At 42.2% G+C, this 20,178-nt stretch overlaps 1 non-coding gene across 1 annotated transcript; it reads left to right on the top strand.

The window, feature by feature from the left end:
- The first annotated feature begins 5,627 nt into the window (after positions 1-5,627).
- On the top strand, positions 5,628-5,699 carry Trnat-agu (transfer RNA threonine (anticodon AGU)). Its single transcript has one exon. It is a non-coding gene; the product is annotated as a tRNA-Thr (tRNA).
- Positions 5,700-20,178: the final 14,479 nt, after the last annotated feature.

Genomic DNA, 20,178 nt, shown 5'->3' with positions numbered 1-20,178 from the left:
TTCCTTCAATCCAACCTGGTACAGGTGCCAAACACTCTAAAAGTTGGCAAGAATAGTTACACCAGCATCCTATATGCAGTTTCCTTTACAGGTGAACCACTCTTTCCTAAAAGTCTCCCAATAAACTGAAGTCAACCATTTGCCTTCCATACTACAGTTCTTACTTGCTCGTTCCATTTCATATTGCTTCACAACATTACACCCAGATATTTAAATGATTTGACTGTGTCAATCAGGACATTAGTAATACTGTATCTGAACATTACAGGTTTGTTCTTCCTGCTGATCTGCATTAACTTACATTTTTCCACATATAGAGCTATCTACCATTCATCACACCAATTAGAAATTTTATATAAGTCGTGCTGGATCTTTCTACAGCCACTCAACTTTGACACCTTACCGTACACCACAGAATCATCAGCAAACAACCACACATTGCTGCTCACCCTGTCTGCCAAATTATTTATGTATATAGAGAACAACAGTGGTCCTATCAGACTTCCCTGGGGCACTCCTGATGATAACCTCATCTGTGTTGAACACTCACTATCAAGGACAACACACAGGATTCTGTTATGTAAGAAGTCTTTGAGACAGTTGCATATCTGTGAAATTATTCTGCTTGCATGTACCTTCATTAACAGCCTGTAGTGGGGCACTGTGTCAAAAGCTTTCTGGAAATCTAGAAATATGGACTGTGCCTGTTGCCCTTCATCTTTGGTTCACATTATATCATGCAAGAAAAGGGCAAACTGAGTTTCACACAAGTGGTGCTTTCTAAAACCATACTGATTCATGGACATAAGCAACTTCTCAGTATCAAGAAAGTTTAATTTATTCAGACTGAGAATATGTTCAAGGATTCTGCAACAAACAGAAGTTAGGGATACTGGTCTGTAATTTTGTGGATTCATTCTTTTGCCCTTCTTATATACTGGAGTCATCTGTGCTTTTTTCCGGTCACTTGCGGCTTTGTGCTGGTTGAGAGCTTCATACTAAATGCAGGCTAGGTAAAGGGCCAATGTAATAGAGTACTCTTTGTAAAACCAAATTGGGATTCAATGTGGACCTGGTGATTTATTTGCTTTCAAATCTTACAGTTTTTTCTCTATATCAGGGACGCTTATTATTATGTCATCCATATGGAAGTCTGCCTGATGATTAAATTATGGTATGTTTGTCATGTGTGAATGATTTCATGAATGTGAAATTTAAAACTTTGGCTTTCGTTTTGCTATCATCAACTGCCACCCCAGACTGGTCAACAAGGGAGTGAATGAAAGCCTTTAGACCTGTTTAGCAATATTACATGGGACCAGAATTTTCTTGGATTCTCTGCCAGATCTTTTGCTAAGGTGTTACAGTGGTAGTTTTTGTATGCTTCACACATAAATCTTTTCACAGACGCACAAATTTCTACTAACCTTCATTTTTCATCATTTGTGCAGTCTCTTTCGAACTAAGAATGTAACAGCCTCTGCTTTCTAAGCATTTCTGGAATTTTGTTATAAACCATGGTGGATCGTTTTCATCCTTAATCCACTTACTGAACACATAACTCTCCAGACCATGATTTACAATCTGCTTAAAATTTGTCCTTAATTCCTCTACATCCATTGTGATGGCACTAACTGATGTCAGTTCACTGTCTATGTGAGATGCTAACAATTGCTTATCTGCTCTGTCTAGCAGAAACACTCTCCTGGCCTTCTGGACTGATTTAGCTGATTTATTAACTTTTGTAATAATAGTTTCTATAATGACATCATGATCACTAATCCCCTTTTCTATACTGACATTGTCGATAAGGTCCAGCCTATTTATAGCCACACGATATAAGATATTTCCATTGTGTGTGGGCTTCACAGCTCATTTCTCAAGGCAGTTTTCAGAAAACATGCTCAAAAGTATTTCACATCACTGTCTGTCTGTACTCCCCCACATCCCAATCTACACCCGGTAGTTTAAAGTCACCTCCAACTAGTACCGCATGATCTGGGTATTTATGTACTACTGACCATAGACTTTCTTTGAATGACTTTAGAACTGTCACAGCAGAATCGTGTGGCTGTTATAAACATCCAATTAATTTGGTTTCACCTACAACTGTTATATGTGACCAAATACACTACTGGCCATTGAAATTGCTGCACCAAGAAGAAATGCAGATGATAAACGGGTATTCATTGGACAAATATATTATACTACAACTGACATGTTATTACATTTTCACACAATTTGGGTGCATAGATCCTGAGAAATCAGTACCCGGAACAACCACCTCTGAACGTAATAATGGCCTTGATACGCCTGGGCACTGAGTCAAACAGAGCTTGGATGGCGTGTACAAGTATAGCTGCCCATGCAGCTTCAATGCGATACCACAGTTCATCAAGAGTAATGATTGGCGTATTCTGACGAGCCAGTTGCTTGGCCACCATTGACCAAACATTTTCAATTGGTGAGAGATCTGGAGAATGTGCTGCCCAGGGCAGCAGTTGAACATTTTCTGTATCCAGAAAGGCCCGTACAGGACCTGCAACATGCGGTCGTGCATTATCCTGCTGAAATGTAGTGTTTCACAGGGATCGAATGAAGGGTAGAGCCACAGGTCTTAACACATCTGAAATGTAACGTCCACTGTTCAAAGTGCCGTCAATGCGAACAAGAGGTAACCGAGACGTCTAACCAATGGCACCCCATACCATCACACCTGGTGATATGCCAGTATGGCAATGACAAATACACGCTTCCAATGTGCGTTCACCACGATGTCACCAAACATGGATGCGACCATCATGATGCTGTAAACAGAACCTGGATTCATCTGAAAAAATGACGTTTTGCCATTTGTGCACCCAGGATCATCGTTGAGTACACCATCGCAGGCGCTCCTGTGTGTGATGCAGCATCGAGGGTAACCTCAGCCATGGTCTCCGAACTGATAGTCCATGCTGCTGCAAACACTGTCGAACTGTTTGTGCAGATGGTTGTTGTCTTGCAAACGTCCCCATCTGTTGATTCAGGGATCGAGATGTGGCTGCACAATCAGTTACAGCCATGCGTATAAGATGCCTGTCATCTCGACTGCTAGTGATACGAGGCCATTGGGACCCAGCACGGCGCTCCGTATTGCCCTCCTGAACCCACCGATTCCATATTCTGCTAACAGTCATTGGATCTCGACCAACGAGAGCAGCAATGTCGCAATATGATAAACCACAATCGCGATAGGCTACAATCCGACCTTTATCAAAGTCAGAAACATGATGGTATGCATTTCTCCTTCTTACACGAGGCATCACAACATTTCACCAGGCAATGCCGGTCAACTGCTGTTTGTGTATGAGAAATCGGTTGGAAACTTTCCTCATGTCAGCACGTTGTAGGTGTCGCCACCAGCGCCAACCTTGTGTGTATGCTCTGAAAAGCTAATCATTTGCATATCACAGCATCTTCTTCCTGTCGGTTAAATTTTGTGTCTGTAGCACGTCTTCATGGTGTAGCAATTTTAATGTCCAGTAATGTAACTTGACTGCCACACTGAACTTCAACATCCATAGCGACAATATTTTTGTCAACTGCAATGAACACTCCCCCTCCTATGGCCTCTAATGTGTCTTTCCAATATATGTTCCATAACTTGCTAAATATCTCAGGGCTTTCCACCTCAGGTTTCAGTCAGCTCTCAGTCCTAGGAATAATTTCAATGTGAGAACTTTCCTGGAGGGCAGTAAATTCTGGAACTTTATTACGAATACTTTGATGGTTTACAGGTAAAATTATGACAGTCAACATGTCTTTATTCTGATCAATGTTTGGCATCTCTTGGTGTAAATTGATTGGCAAGTGTTCATCAGAGCACCTCAAACTACCATCTAGCCTAGAAAACCCTCTGTGCACTCCATAAGTGCTTAGATCCTTGAGTAGCTGCTTCCTTTGTATAGTGAACTCCTGACCTATCAAGGGGAGCCCAACAAATCCCCACACAATAACCCAAGTCCATAAATTTGCAGCTAAGTCCATCACAGAGTTGATGAAGTCTTTGATTGAGACCCTCCACTCAGCTCCAAACCAAAGGACCCAGATCAACTCTGGTAACAATGCTGAAAATTGTGAGCTCTACTTGCATCCCATACATGAGGCAAGCAGTCTTCACCACCTCCACCAGCCGCCTGTATGTACTTAGGATGGCCTCAGAACCCATGTGACAGGCGTTGCTGGTGCCGACATGAGCCACAACTTGCAGACAACTGCACCCTGCACACTCGATAGCCACAGGCAAGGCCACCTCCACATTTCAGGTGAGCCCCCCAGGCAGACATACCAAGTGCACATTGGTTTTCTTTCCAGCCCTGAATACCATCTGCCTAATGGGCTCATTAACATGCATAACGTTGGAGCACTCAATAACTAGTAAACCCCTCCCCTCCAATGTGCATGCTCAGACCCTGCTGAAGCAGTTGCCACCTTTCCACTCACAGGGTGAATGGGCAAGGCCAGGTGGCCAGTCTCCACATTGGCCCTGTGGCTCAAGCAATGCGAACACATGAACACCTGCCACTCACCCTCCTGTGAGGGCGGAGCCACTGCATCAGGTGCACTAGGAGGTACCTCAGAAGCAGAGCCTGTGGGTAAAACAAGTGACACCTGAGGTGTCCCATGGGATGTGCCAGATTCTTCACCACTGCTACACCACAAGGCAGCAGCCTGAAGGTGATTGATGGTAGCAAGAAGCACATTTAGCTGTTCGCGAACTGCAGCTAGCTCCTCCTGCATCCACACACAGCGCATACACATCCTAACTGTCATAGCAAGAGTAACTAAAGAAGTACACTATGAAAGCAGGCAGAATCCTAGATATGTGACTTGCTACCCTCCTGATGTGTCACCAATGGATGCTGATTCATTAATGAGCTACGTAGCTGGCTGTTCAGTGGGCAACTCCTGTGTTACAGAGTGAATTAAATTTACACTTACAAAAATGTGAGATTAAACTTTTTAAAAAGAAAAACACACACAAAATTTAATAAACATAGTACAAGGAAAACACAGAAAAAGATAAGTGTTAACTCACCACTCTGTAGACATATATCAGCTGAGAGTGTGAGACTGACTGCCTGGCTTACTAAATGAATGGATGGTCACTTTCAAAACAAAACAAATGAGCAACTACTGCACTACAGAGTGAATGAATTTACTCTTACAAAAATGTGAGATTAAACATTTTAAAGAGAAAAACATGCACAAAATTTTATAAATATAGTTTGGGGAAAACACAGAAAAAGGTAAACACATAACTTGACATTCTGTAGGCATATATCACCTGGAGCCAGGTCTCGTGCTCACTAGGCAGGTGCGCTAATCACTACACCTCCATGGCACAATGGCTTTGCACCACTGCATGGACTACTGTAGCACATCTCACTCCTCCATTCAAATACCCATTCACTCCTCAGTCTGGTTGGTATTTGATGGTGAGGCGCTATTCAAATACAGTTGGAGAGTCTCTGCAATCCTGTTTGAGTTAAGGGGGATTCCAATTGGTCTGGGGCATGAATGGGAATTTGGATTAATGAGAGAAGTGTGCTAGTGTTGTCTGTGCAGTTGTGCCCAGCCACTGTGCCAGGGTGGCGTAGTGGTTAGCACATCTGTCTAGTGAGCAGGAGACCCGGGTTCGAATCCCAGCCTTGATACAAATTTTCATTCATCATTTCAGTCTTTTAAATAATGCCCTTTTACAACATGAGAACGATCTCTTTCCTTATTGCTTTCTTTTTAGAGGGAGGAATTGGGTACAATTTTACTGTAAAATTCTTGTGAGGGTTAATGGTTAGTTTACATACAAAGCCTTTCATAATACCTGGATGATTAGAAAATAAACTACTGTTATGTAACACTATGTTCAACAGGTCCAATTTCTGTTCAAAAATATATGTTTCAACGAACTGACTCTACCTCTTAATTTCTCCTTTAATGAGTTCTCCTTAACCCTACTACAATTAACTGACACACTAACGTTCCTTGGAGTGGCTTCAGTGTACAAGCATTTTGTCTTGACAATATTAACTTTTAAATCTTTGTTGGCAATACAAAGATCATGGCTGACTTTGTTCCCTTCAGATAGTGCTATACTTTGAGGTGACAAAAGTCATAGGATACCCCCTAATATCATGTTGAATCTGCTTTTGCCTGGCATAGTGCAGAAACTCAACATGGCATGAACTCCACAAGTCGTTGGAAGTTCCATGCAGAAATATTGAGCCATACTGCCTCTGTAGCTGTTTTTAATTGCGAAAGTGTTGCCAGTGCAGGATTTTATGTATGAGCTAACCTCTCAAATATGTCCCATGTTGGGTGATCCAGATGGCCTAATCATTTGCTGGAACTGTCCAGAATGTTCTTCAAACCAATCACAAGCAATAGTGACCTGGTGACATGGCGCATTACTGCCCATAAAAATTCCATCATTTTTTGGGAACACAAAGTCCATCAGTGGTTACAATTGGTCTCCAAGTAGCCAAACATAACCATTTCCAGTCAATGATCGATTCATTTGAACCAGAGGACCCAGTCCATTCCATGCAAACATCAGTCTACACCATTATGGAGCCACCATCAGCTTGCACAGTGCCTTGTTGACAATTTGAGTCCATGGCTTCATGGGGTCTGCAATGCACTTGAACCCTACCATCATCTCTTACCAACTAAAATCAGGACTCATCTAGCCAGGCCATTGTTTTCCAGTCATATAGGGTCCAATCAATATGGTCACAAGACAGGAGATGCAGATGGTGATGTGCTTTCAGCAAAGGCACTCACATCATTTGTCTGCTGCCATACCCCATTAATGCCAAATTTTGCCACACTGTTGTAACGGATACATTCATCATAAGTCTCACATTGATTTCCGTGGTTATTTCTCACAGTGTTGCTTGCCTGTTAGGACTGATAACTCTCCACAAACGCTGCTGCTCTTGGTTGTTATGTGAAGACCATTGGCCACTACATTGGCTGTGGTGGGAAATAATGCCTGAAACTTGGTATTCTGAGCACACTCTTGACATTATGGATCTCAGAATACTGAATTCCCTAATAATTTCCAAAATGGAATGTCCCAAGCATCTAGTTACAATTACCATTCTGTGTTGAGAGTCTGTTGCTTCCTCTTGTGCAGTCATAATCACATCGGACACCTTTTTACATGAATCACCTGAGTAACAATGATGGCTCTACTAACACACTGTGCTTTTATATCTTGTGTACACAATACTACTGCCATCTGTATATGTGCATATCACCATCCCATGACTCTTGTCACCTCAGTGTATTCCATTTTGTAAGGAATCACATAGTAATCCTGTTACTATCACCGGAAATTCATACCACAGGCAGCAGAAATTGTAGAACTTCTCTATAAGCTCTCCAGGAAAAATGTAAAGTGGTGTTGGATGCTAGCATGTGACAGGGCTTTCAGAGAATTTAAGCAGGCACTTATCCACCATGTGTGTCTCACTGCCTATGATCTATCCCAACTGCTCATCTTAGTACCAGATGCTTCTAAGTATTGAGTGGGGGCAGTCCTTTCTCCATTATCAATGGGGTGGAGCAGTCCATTGCATTCATCTCCAAGACTCTGTCCATTGTTCAACAAAACTACAGCCAAATTGAGAATGGGGCACTGCCCATCACTTTTGGCCTCAAAAAATTTCATGATCATGTATGTGTTAGAAAATTCACGTTTTTGACTGATCATAAGCCATTATTACCCCCTTTCAAGGCTTCTGCATCCATACCCATCAGCACAGCTCACCAACTACAGCAGCAGGTGCTATTTTTTCTAGATGTAAGTGTGACATCCAGTTCTGTTCCACCAGACACGTGCTAATGCTGAGCCTCTGTCCCAGTCACCAGTACATCAGGAAACAGAATTTGACAAGGGTCCAGAAGTATGTTTCCACTTGGAGAACAAGGCAGAAGAGGCAGTAGTCAGCCTCCCACAGGATGTGATGCTGCTGGCTACACTGTCTGCAGATGGCTCAGTCCTCAAGGAATTCCTTCATTTGATCCAGTGGTGGTGATTCTCTGACTGTAGTCACATCAGAAACCTAAAAATCCAGGCATAATGATGCATAAGATACAAGCTTTCCACCCTTTGTGGCATGCTGCTCCTGCAGCACGAGAACCACTTCACCAGGATGGTTATCCCGACATCACAATGGCAACAGGTCGTGGCCTTACTCCACAATTTGCACTCTCACCGGCGTGTGTATTGGCAGGGTATTGATGCCACCAACACTCAGATGGTTGCAAGTGACATCACCAGCCATAGCAAGCAGTCCACGTCACTTCGCTGATTCCTCCCATGTTCAAATACTTCCATGCAATGTTTGAGACTACACCTGGATTTTGCTGGACCATTTATGGGTCATACCTGGCTCATAGCCATTGATACAGGTACATGTTTTCCTTATGTCTCCTGTCTGTAGAGCACCTCATCTAGTCAGACCATACAGACGTTGTCAATTTTTTTTTTTTTTCAATAAAAGACCTCCCAGAGACCTTGCTAACTGCTAATGGCCCACAATTCAGTTCAGCTGAATTTACTTCCTTTTGCAAAAAAGAATGGCATACAATTAATACATATGGCACATTTCCATCTGGCCTCCAACAGCCTTACAGAAAGATATCTCCACACATTCAAGAATCAAATAACGACATTATACTGCTATCAATCTCTGGATGAATCCTTGACCTTGTTCCTAGCTTCACATCACACCACTCCACAAGATGAAGCCTCACCAGCAGGAAAATTACATGGTCAACTTCATAGGTCACAATTTTCAATCACCCATCCATAAATCAATCAGCAACCATCATGAAAAAACTATCACCACCATTATATCCTTAAATATCTTGTCTGGGGCCTTGTTTTTTGTCGAGGATGGACAATGGCTCCCTGCAACAATAACAAAATTATTCAGCAGGGCCATGACCAGAGTTACCCTGACAAATGTCATGGTCTGCCAAAAACATATAAACCAAATACAGCCCCACAAAGGCAAAATCCCAAACATGGAAGGATTACCTTCTGTTCTTTTTCCAGTGATGGAGACCCAAGAGATGCCACAATAAGTTAACACAAGGTCATATCAACTGCAGCCATCAACCAGTTCTGTGGGCCAGCCCTGCAAAAACCAATGGCGATGGAAGTGGTTGTCATTACAGACCCTTCCCTGCCCACCATCAAGAACCCGAAGTAGCGGGGAGATGAGCTCTTCCAAGGAGGGGGGGGGGGGGGGGGATGATATGTCATGGTGTTACACTTGAAAGGTTGACAACACATCATATTTCCCAGTATGGGGGATGCCCAATTGCTGGGCAACCATTTTTTGCCAAAAAGTAGATTACCTGGTTTTCCACAAGGCGGCCCTAGCAATGCTGCCAGAGGTTGCAGGTTGTGGGAACCTACTTGCTTCCACAATTCACATGACTGAAAATAGATTCTGAGATATCCTGCCACCAGACAGTACTTAGGCTGGCACAAGGCCACCCATCGGCTGACTCCAAGCCAGGACTCCAGGTTGGACATCCAGTCCATGCCAACATCACTATTTCCTCTGCCAACCAGCTGCTGCCACTATGGACAATGCCACGATGTAGCTGAAAGACCGGTTGTCATGGTTGTGGATATCATAAAATTTTGCTTAAATAATTCTTGTCGTACATTGACTGTAGACTGTTCCAAGAGAACTTTAATTCCATGCCTAGGAGGAAAAACTTAAACCTTTTGTGCAACTTTAACTGCGTGTGTTCTTGCAAGAACTGAACGTTTAGTTGAACTTTGCTTCAAGAGAGTCTCAACAAGACCTAGCATTTTCATTTTGTGTGACCAACTTGTTTGTTTCTAAACTATGGCCTTCAACCACTGACTTTCAGCTTGTCAATCTTGTATTATTATTGATCAGAGAAGACAAGCAGTATTTCTTGGTTTTGTTAATAAGCTTTTTGAAGAATCTTGGACATTGTTTGTGTCACCTACAGTGGATTCTTCAGATGCAAATAACAAACCATGACATTCACTCATTACGACCAGACATTATTTTACATGATGTTGATGCCTTCATGGGTTTTAAATACCATTCTTCATCATCAGAAATCAGATCATTTTACCTTCATCACTGTTTGTGCCTTTGACACCACACAGATATCTACATCATGAAGAAAAACAAATATTCTTGTTTCTCACTGATTTTCTTCCTCATGAAGTTAATTTAAATTTTGCCATGCTGTGCCAGAGCCTCAATTCTTCCAGCATATCATTTTGAATGGTTTATACCTGTAACAGGCAACTGAACTAAGCAAAATCATTTTTGACCACTATCATTATACTAGTCTCAGAAGTTTTGACTCCATATTCCTCTACAATACTGGTAGTTTCAGATATTGCAGTTTCTTGGTCCAAAACTTGAGAATCATCATCTTGCACTTCCTCACTGTCCTCTAATTATTTTCTGGAATTTATGTCTGTGATGTGAGACTTTTACCAGGTGGAACATCCAGTTTTCTACTGTGACCTTTGTTGGCTTCAGAAATTAGAGAGCCATAAAGAACTTCCTTTGTGTGTTTCACAAAGACGCCAGACCTATCTCATTTGAGCCATCTGTATCATTTTGCAAAATTCTATGCTTAGGTAAGGTGCCAGATGCACTAAATCCTTCAAGAATATTATCTGAACTTTTTTCACCCATGTTTTCAAATGTCACTGTCAACATCCTGGGAAAGTCACATTTTGAAAGAACACCTCTATTGCCTTTCTTCAAATCAGTCAATGCTTTCCACCAAGCTATCCTCACTGGGCAAAGAAAGCCATGTATAGAGGCTAGCAGAAGTGTGAATTTGGGGGGAGAAAGATAAATTTAATATTGTTTTCCTCACACTGGGAGACTATAGACGTGGAAATGGGACTTGAGAAATTGTAACCTTTCAGAACTTTGACCCTGTCAAGCTGTCTGAAATATGGCAAAGCTACTGTCTGAAACTAGTCTTCAGATACACTGAGGTCACACCATGCACTTTGGTTTGTATTGCAGGCTCCACTATTAACTCCACCTTCAGTCAAAGTTACTAATGGGACAACCGACAACTGACTGTTTTCAACAACCAATTGGTCAGTTGATTGTTTTCTCCTCCAGCCAGAGGAAACAAGTGAAAGAAACTAGTCTCTGTGGCCATGTCAGCTATATGAATGTTTTCACTCACTCATCAAGTTTAAGTGGTTTCACTTAATGCAAGACAACCAACTGAAACAAATCTCCATCAGCTCCAGCTGTTATATGAATGTTTCCTCTCACTCACCAGATTCAACTGGTTTCATTCAATGTAAGACAACCAACTGACCCAAGTCTCTGTCAACTGCAGCCATCACTCACACACCTGGTTTGAGTGGTTTCATTTAATGCAAGACAACTGACTGAGACAAGTATAACAACAGTTATATGAATGTTTTCAATCAGTCTGTGGGTTTGAGTGATTTCATTCCCATGATTTTTCCCTATTTTCCGTGGGGTGTGAGGGTCGTTGGGGGCAGGCACGTGGTGCCACCACTGCAGCCTCCTCCTGCTGCTGCCAGGGTCAGGGGTGCAGTTGGCTCAAAAAGGTAGCACTTGGCTGGCACGAGCACAGCACTACTAGGACCTGCACTAGTGGTGACTGGCCACCTCCTTGCCCTGGCTGCTATCCTGGCCCTGGCAGTTACAGGACGCACACATGGACCGTGTGGGACACTCAGTTACAACTAAAAAGACTGGTTGGTTTCACTTGAGAATAAAGAACGACTAACTCAATCAGTATGCAAAAGCCACAGCATTGTGTCGACTGTTTTCATTTGGTTTCTCCAACGGACTGGTTTCACTCAAAAGGAATGAAACTGATACATAAAGCTACAACTGGCTGATTTGCTTGTTTCCATTTGGTTGCTACCATACACTAGTTTTACTGAAAAGAATGAATAAATAATTTAACCAATACGTAAAGCTACAACTGAATGAGTCAACTGTTTTCCAACAACTGACTGAATCAGTTGTTTTCATTTGATTATTGCCAGCACTAGTCAGAGTTGGATAGAGATGAATGACCTTGTAAACTGCACAAGGAGGAAGAATATGTACATCTTCTGCAGCAGCTATCATCATAGATGTACTTGTTCTGGATGAGTCTCTGATTATGTGTGGATGTTTACTTCCACTGTGATGAAGCGAGCTGGGATATTTTTACTTCCCCTCTTGTTTTGCCATCTACCTCCTTAAAATTCCTTTTTCATGTCTGACTAATTACCATTGACACACATGAGTATAATCTGCATTTTCATAAAAGAGAAAGATTGACCTCCAGTTTTAAAGAGTATAGCACCAAATCTGATTTTGTGCTTGGTTTTATGTATGTAATTTATTTTCTAATTTATTTTGACTATTCCTAGTTAATATATTTTGTTATAGGGTGAACTCAGTAATTGTTTCATAACTTAAATTCTGTTCTTGAAATATAAACAAATATAAATTCTGTACTAATTATAAACATTTGGAGGAACAACTAATAGCATTCTTTAAGTATTTATTTGGATATATTCGAAAATATATTAGCAAAGCCAGCCCTTAATTAATTCCAAATTAATTAACAGGTTTGTCAAAAGTATTGTTTGTGTAACTATATATGTTAATTTCATCATTTAAACAAATAATTCGGACTAACTCTTGCAGTAGAAGAAACTGTTAAAAAGACGGAATTTTTCAATGTAGTCAGTTAATTTAATGAGTTAAGTTTTAATTGTGATTTCTGTAAATTAAACATCAAACAATGTGTACTTTCAGTGCCTATTATTGTGATGATATATAAAGGCCCGGTTTTTGCTCACGAGACAGTCAGTCCACGGCCGATTTTCAGCCAAGGAGCCCGTATTGGTTAGATCAACAACAATGCATCCACTTAACTGTGAAATAAGTGTAATAGGCCATATGCTAAAACAATGACAGTGCCTGTTCAATACGTACTGTATTATGCAGCAATAACTGTATGGTTAGGTCTTTACTGCTCATAGATGTTTAACAGTAAACTATTGTAGCAGTATGCCGATGTTTGCTTGCAACCAATTAATGAGACTTATGAAAAGTTAAACAATAGTGCACTCACCATATAACTGTGTGGTATTGGGGGGGTTGTGAGCAGTAAAAGTAAAGAACTGAGAAACGAAAATGTGCACCTGACAACTACATCATTTAAAGTAATCAGTGTTGAACTTCCACCCCCTAATTTTTCAGCCAATGTAGCAATGCATTATGTCAACACCGAGGACAATCAACAAAGAAATAAAGCAGACAAACATCACACCCCTCTTGACCAACATGCTGACACCAACAGGATCATCAGAGAAGTTGTTCTCATTATAGTTGACTATATGACTGGGTGGGACACCTCTCACAGTCTCCATTCTGCCATTTAAATAAACCACTGTTCAAAGTCTTCTCCTCTTCTACCATAAAGGCACTCTGTCCACCTATTTTCAAAGGCGTTAGTGTACTAGCGGGTATTAGATATTTTAGATGCATTCCAGAGAGAGTCTTTACATGCCTTGACTTAATTAATGGCTTTCTGGAGGTTCATTTTCCTATATTTTGATACCCATTTGGGTATAATCTTCTTTTTGAGCACTTGTATCATGTTCAAATTAACCCTGTAGGAATACTTGAGGCAATACAGACCCTATGATTTATTTTACAAGATGTGGTGGAGAAAAGCAAATCTACGTTTACATTATTTGTAGATTTAGACTAAGCTTTTGACAATGTGGACTGGAACACTTTCTTTGGGATTCTGAATGTAGAATATAAAATATAGGAACTGAAAGGTTATTTACAATGTATACATAAACAAGACTGCAGTTAGATAGTCATAGCACACAGATGAAAAGCTATAGTTGAAAAGGAAGTCAGACAGGGTTGTAGCCTATCCCCAGTGTTAATTCAGTCAATACATTGAGCAAGTTGTGAAGGAAACCAAACTGATATTTGGATACAGTATGAAAGTTCAGGGAGAAAAATTAAAATTTGCTGATGATATTGTAATTCAATCAGAGACAGCTAAGGACTTGGAAGATCAGCTGGATGCAATGGTTAGTGTCTTGAAAATAGATTGTAAGTGAGACACCAATAGAAATAAGACAAGGGTAATGGAGTTTAGTCAAAGCCAATCAGATGATACTGGGGGAATTACATTAGGACTTGAGATGCTAAAGATGCTACATGTTATTTAGACACAGAAATAACTGATGATGGCCAAAGTAGGAAAGATATAAAATTCAGACTGGCAGTAGCAGGTAAAGAGCATTCCTGAAAGAGAGGAATTGTTATCATCTAATATAAATTTAAGTGTTATGAAGTACTTAGGGATAAAGGAGACAACTCACCAAAAGGCAGAAGTGCCATGTCATCAATAAGTACACAAGCAAAAGATACAGAGTTTTGTTTTGCTAGCTTTCAGAAGGAAATTCCTGTCTCAAGCTTGTAAGAGAAACATGTGCGTGCTCTCGCGCATACAGACACACACACACACACACACACACACACACACACACACACACACACACACACACACACACACACAATTACACCATGAAGGTTGTGGAGGTGCAGGATATGCTGTAAGGATAGCTCCCATCTGTACATCTCAGGAAAGATGGTCGTGGCGGGGAGGATCCAAATGGCACGGGTTATGAAGCATATATTGAAATCTCACATGTTGTGCTTTGCTGCTTGTTGTACCACTATGTTGTTACCTTGGTTCTGGCAACAGTTTGGTGGTGGCCATTTATTCTGGCTGACAGCTGGTTGGTTGTCATACCACTGTAAAACGCTGTGCAATGGTTGCAGCAGAGCTGGTATATAACATGGATGCTTTCGCAGGTGGCCCAGCCTCTGATGGGGTATGATAAGCCTGTGACAGGACTGGAGTAGGAGGTACTGGGTGGATTGAAAAGGTCTTCCATCTGCGTCTTCCACAAGAGTATGATCCCTGTGACAGGGGATTGAGGGTCGGAGTAGCATAGGGATGGACTAGGATGTTGTGGAGATTGAGTGGGGGGCAGAACAACACTTTGGGAGGGGATGGAAGTATCTTGGATAGGATGTTCCTCATTTCAGGGCATGATGAGAGGTAATCAAAGCCCTGACACAGCACATGGTTCAGTTGTTCCAGTCCTGGGTAGTATTGGGTGACAAGAGGGGTGCATCTTTGTGGTTGGTTGTTTGGATGGATGTGAGGATTAGGTGAGTGGGGGGATATGGTATGGGAGATCTGTTTGTGTATTAGGTCTGGGAAGTATTGTCTGTCTGCGAAGGCCTTTGTGAGGCCTTCGGCATTTTGGGTGAGGGAGTTCTCATCACTGCAGATACATCTGCGATGGGTGGCCAGACTGTACGGGAGAGATTTTTTGATGTGGAAGGGATGGCAGCTGTCAAAGTGCAGGTATTGTCAGTGATTGGTGGGTTTGATGTGGACTGAGGTGTGGATGGAGATATCTGCGAGGAGGAGATTGACATCTAGAAAAGTGACACAGTGGGTGGAGGAGGACCAGGTGAAGTAGATGGGAGAAAAGGTGTTGAGATTGTGGAGGAATGAGGATAAGGTGTCCTGGCCTTGAGTCCAGATTAAAAAGATGTCACCAGTAGACCTGAAACAGACCAGGGGTTTGGGGTTTTTGGAAGCTATGAATGTTTCCTCTAGGTGGCCCATGAAGTGGTTGGCATATGAGGGTGCCACGTGGGTGCCCATGGCTGTGACACGAATTTGTTTATATGCCTTTCCTTAAAAGGTGAAGTAGTCGTGGGTTAATTTAAGAGTTAGTGTCTTCCGGAGGTATTTATCTGAAGTGTGGCCTTGTATGGCAGTGAAACATGGTCAATATACACACATCAAGAAAAGTTTTGCATCACTTCGGTTCCGAGAGTTCCAGAACCTGTACAGGAAATTGGAATAGAGATCAACGTAAACTTCATTACCGCCCTTTTTACTACTCATGACCGAGCCAGGTGGCGCAGTGGTTAGACACTGGACTCGCATTCGGGAGGACGACGGTTCAATCCCGCGTCCGGCCATCCTGATTTAGGTTTTCCGTGATTTCCCTAAATCGCTCCAGGCAAATGCCGGGATGGTTCCTTTCAAAGGGCACGGCCGACTTCCTTCCCTGTCCTTCCCTAATTCGATGCGACCGATGACCTCGCTGTCTGGTCTCCTTCCCCAACACAACCAACTACTCATGAAAGACCTCCAGAGGTGGTGGTCCAGATTGCTGTACACACCGGTACCTCTAATACCCAGTAGCACATCCTCTTGCATTGATGCGTACCTGTATTCGTCATGGCATACTATCCACAAGTTCATCAAGGCACATTTGGTCCAGATTGTCCCACTCCTCAATGGCAATTCAGCATAGATCCCTCAGAGTGGTTGGTGGGTCACGTCATCCATAAACAGCCCTTTTAAATCTATCCCACGTATGTCCGATAGGGTTCATGTATGGAGAACATGCTGGCCAGTCTAGTCGAGTGATGCCATTATCCTGAAGGAAGTCATTCACAAGATGTGCACGATGGCGGCACGAATTGTCGTCTATGAAGACGAATGCCTCGCCAATATGCTGCCGATATGGTTGCACTATTGGTCGGAGGATGGCATTCACATATTGTACAGTCGTTACAGTGCCTTCCGAGACCACCAGCGATGTACATCGGCCCCACATAATGCCATCCCAAAACAGCAGGGAACCTTCACCTTGCTGCACTCACTGGACGGTGTATCTAAGGGTTCAGCCCAACCTGGTCGCCTCCAAACACGTCTCCAACGATTGTCTGGTTGAAGGCATATGCAACACTCATTGGTGAAGAGAACGTGATGCCAGTCCTGAGCGTTCCATTCGGCATGTTGGTGGGCCCATCTGTAGCGCGCTGCATGGTGTCGCGGTTGCAAAGATGGACCTCTCCATGGACGTCAGGAGTGTAGTTGTGCACCATGCAGCCTATTGCGCACAGTTTGAGTTGTAACACAACGTCCTGTGGCTGCACGAAAAGCGTTAAACATGGTGGTGTTGCTGTCACGGTTCCTCCGAGCCATAATCTGTAGGTAGCAGTCTTCCACTGCAGTAGTAACCCTTGGGCGGACTGAGGGAGGTATGTCATTGACAGTTCCTGTCGCTCTGTATCTCCCCCATGTCCGAACAACATCACTTGGGGTCACTCCGAGATGCCTGGACACTTCCCTTGTTGAGAGCCCTTCCTGGCACAAAGTAACAATGCGGACACGATCGAACCACAGTATTGGCCATCTAGTCATGGCTCAACTACAGACAACAAGAGACGTGTACCTCCTTCCTGCTGGTATGACTGAAACTGGTCAGCTGTTTGAACCCCTCCGTCTTATAGGCGCTGTTCATGTATGGTTGTTTATATCTTTGGTTGGGTTTAGTGATATCTCTGAACAGTCAAAGGGACTGTGTCTGTGATACAATATCCACAGTCAACGTCTATCATCAGGAGTTCTGGGAACTGGGATGATGTAAAACTTTTTTTCGTGTGTGTACAATTGAGCCAAGAAAAGGCAGAAGCTTCTGAAATGTTTTACTAGAGCATAACGCTGAGGAGGTACGAATTTGAAATAGGAAAAAAGTAATTTATAGCCAAACTTGATAAAAAGAAGGTTTTGGCTGATAGGACACATCCTGAGACATAAAGGAATTATCAGTTTTATAATGCAAGGAAGCTTGAGGGAATAGGAGCTGCAGATGGAGACCAAGGCTTGAATACATTAAGAAGCTTAAAAAGGAGCAAGGTTGCTGTAATTATGCCACGATGAAGACGCTTGGACAGAATAGACAAGCAGAGAGAGCCACATCACACCAGTCTTCAGACTGAATAATACAACAATAACTACAACAACGACATACAGCTGTGTACACGCTGACACCTGTTTGGATGGATTTGGGAGTGTTTTATTCGTGATTTTGAGATATTAAATTTTATTTCTTTCATGCTCAAAATTATTGTCTGTTCACATGACCATTCCTGTGACTTAAACACTGGAATGATACTATGTTTCAGGCCAAGAGTAGTTTGTATTGGTCAGAGACTGCTGGCAAGGAACTCTTTACATGTGTCGCCTATAGCTGAGCAGCTGGTGGCATGTTTGCCTTCCCCAGGCACAGCCCTTGTACTTGTATACTGAAATATATCACACTTATTACCTATTTAATTCTCCTGTTATCATTTGAAGCTACTACAGGATGTCCAGTCCTTTATCATTCCCAACACCTGTATAAATTTGGCATCAATCCAATGAGGTTCCACACCTTAGAATCGATAAAGGATCATATTTTCAGTGCTGGATGGCACTGTGTGCGTGTCGTCGTTAGTCGAGGATGCAGTAGGCCTACACATGGCTGGTAATGTGTGGGTTTTGGGGCTTGGGCCACACACTGCATGTCCCATCAGACACATTCCTCCACTGATAGATGGCTGGACAGCCAGCAGACATTTGTCAATCAAAAAATGTGCCTGTGTGTGCTGAACACAGGCCCCAGCCCACATGACAATCACACCAAGACACATCCACTGCTGTGCCACAGCTGGCTTTGTGCCCTGTCAACCGTTGCCATTGCTGATCTAGCGTGTATAAACGGCTGCTACAGAAGCTCTTGCTACAGAGAATCTCTTTGGCTGAGGTGCCGCTTATTGGTTAGTTGCACAGCATATTTCGTTGGTGGGCAAGGATTTTATGCTCAGGATATAAAGGCCTGTCCCTGCTGTGCCTGTGAGAGTTCTGTTGCAGCAAAGGCTCTACTGCAAAAGCAGAGTGGCCTGTGGCGGGCACCCTTGATGGCGTCCTCATCATAATAATATTGATACAGTGGGAGATTGATTGATTTTATTTTTGGTGGTAGTATTAGCGATGCACTGCAAAACAGTCTCAACAAATAGGCCGGTGATACCTCTTTGACACATATATTCTTGTATGCAGGAATGACTCACTCAATCTTATGCATTTTTAAAATCCTAGAATTCAAAATGTCAGCCTGTCAGGTCATCGCTGTCACGTCCCGATATATTGCCATTATATTGGTCATACTTTGTCTGGGAATTACGCTATGTTGATAATCACTCATGACATGGTGTATAATTTGTTTTGGTCATGAACTGAGTACACGGGTGTAGAGCTAAAATCCAATATTAAGATACATTATTGGGCAAAAGTGCCGAATCGTTTTTTTAAAGATAATTTTCAGTTAGTGTGGTGATGCCTTCTGTGCAATTAGGTGGCAACGCGTATCCTCATAGAAGATCATAATAAATGTGTATCAATTTCGGTACTGTTAAATACCAATAGCATTTACGGTGATTCTATTAATTCCTGGGGGTATATTAGAAGAAATTTGTTTCGTAATGACAGCTATTTCATCTTGATTAATGGGTTGTACTATTGACTGATCGTCAAAGTTCGTAGTCACATGTTGGTATGAAGGCTGGGACACCCAAGTCGGGATATGAGAATACAGAGCTTGAAAATGTCATAAAAGGTATGTTTTTTTATCTCTTGTTTTGTGTACTATATACGATCCTGGGACTTGATTAGCGAACTGATGATAAGATGTAGTGGGCTGTGTCGCTCTTGCATAATATGATATATTGCAGATTCTTGCTGAAAGTCTCTTGCGCAGTTCTTAGATCTATAACATATTCCGGTGTAGCAACACGTCACTTGCACAATTTTAGCTTTGTTCCATTTAATTTCAACTATGTTTTGTTGTATAAACTCTAACACAAAAACCGACTCATCAAGAAGGAATTGTCCCAATAGGACAGAAATAGGTAGATGTGATGTACATTACATTGATTGTCTAAACAAATTTTTATATGAGGTTGGTTTGAAAATTTGTCGGAATCACCACAAGAGGTCAGCGCTAGAGCAACGAATTGTTCACGTAATATTCATTGAACTGTTGCCTGTAAACATGTGCCACATCAGTGCTCTAGAAAAGAGCTGTGGTGGCGATGTGGTTCTATTGTTGTTCTCGCGTAGTGATTTGTGAAGATGGAAAAAATCGAGATTCGAACAGTGATTAAGTACTTCGTA

The sequence above is a fragment of the Schistocerca nitens genome, chromosome 3 (assembly GCF_023898315.1).
Source record: "Schistocerca nitens isolate TAMUIC-IGC-003100 chromosome 3, iqSchNite1.1, whole genome shotgun sequence".
NCBI classification, from domain to species: Eukaryota; Metazoa; Arthropoda; class Insecta; order Orthoptera; family Acrididae; genus Schistocerca; species Schistocerca nitens.
Note: the sequence above shows the minus strand (reverse complement) of the source record. Positions and strands in the feature narration are given on the sequence as shown.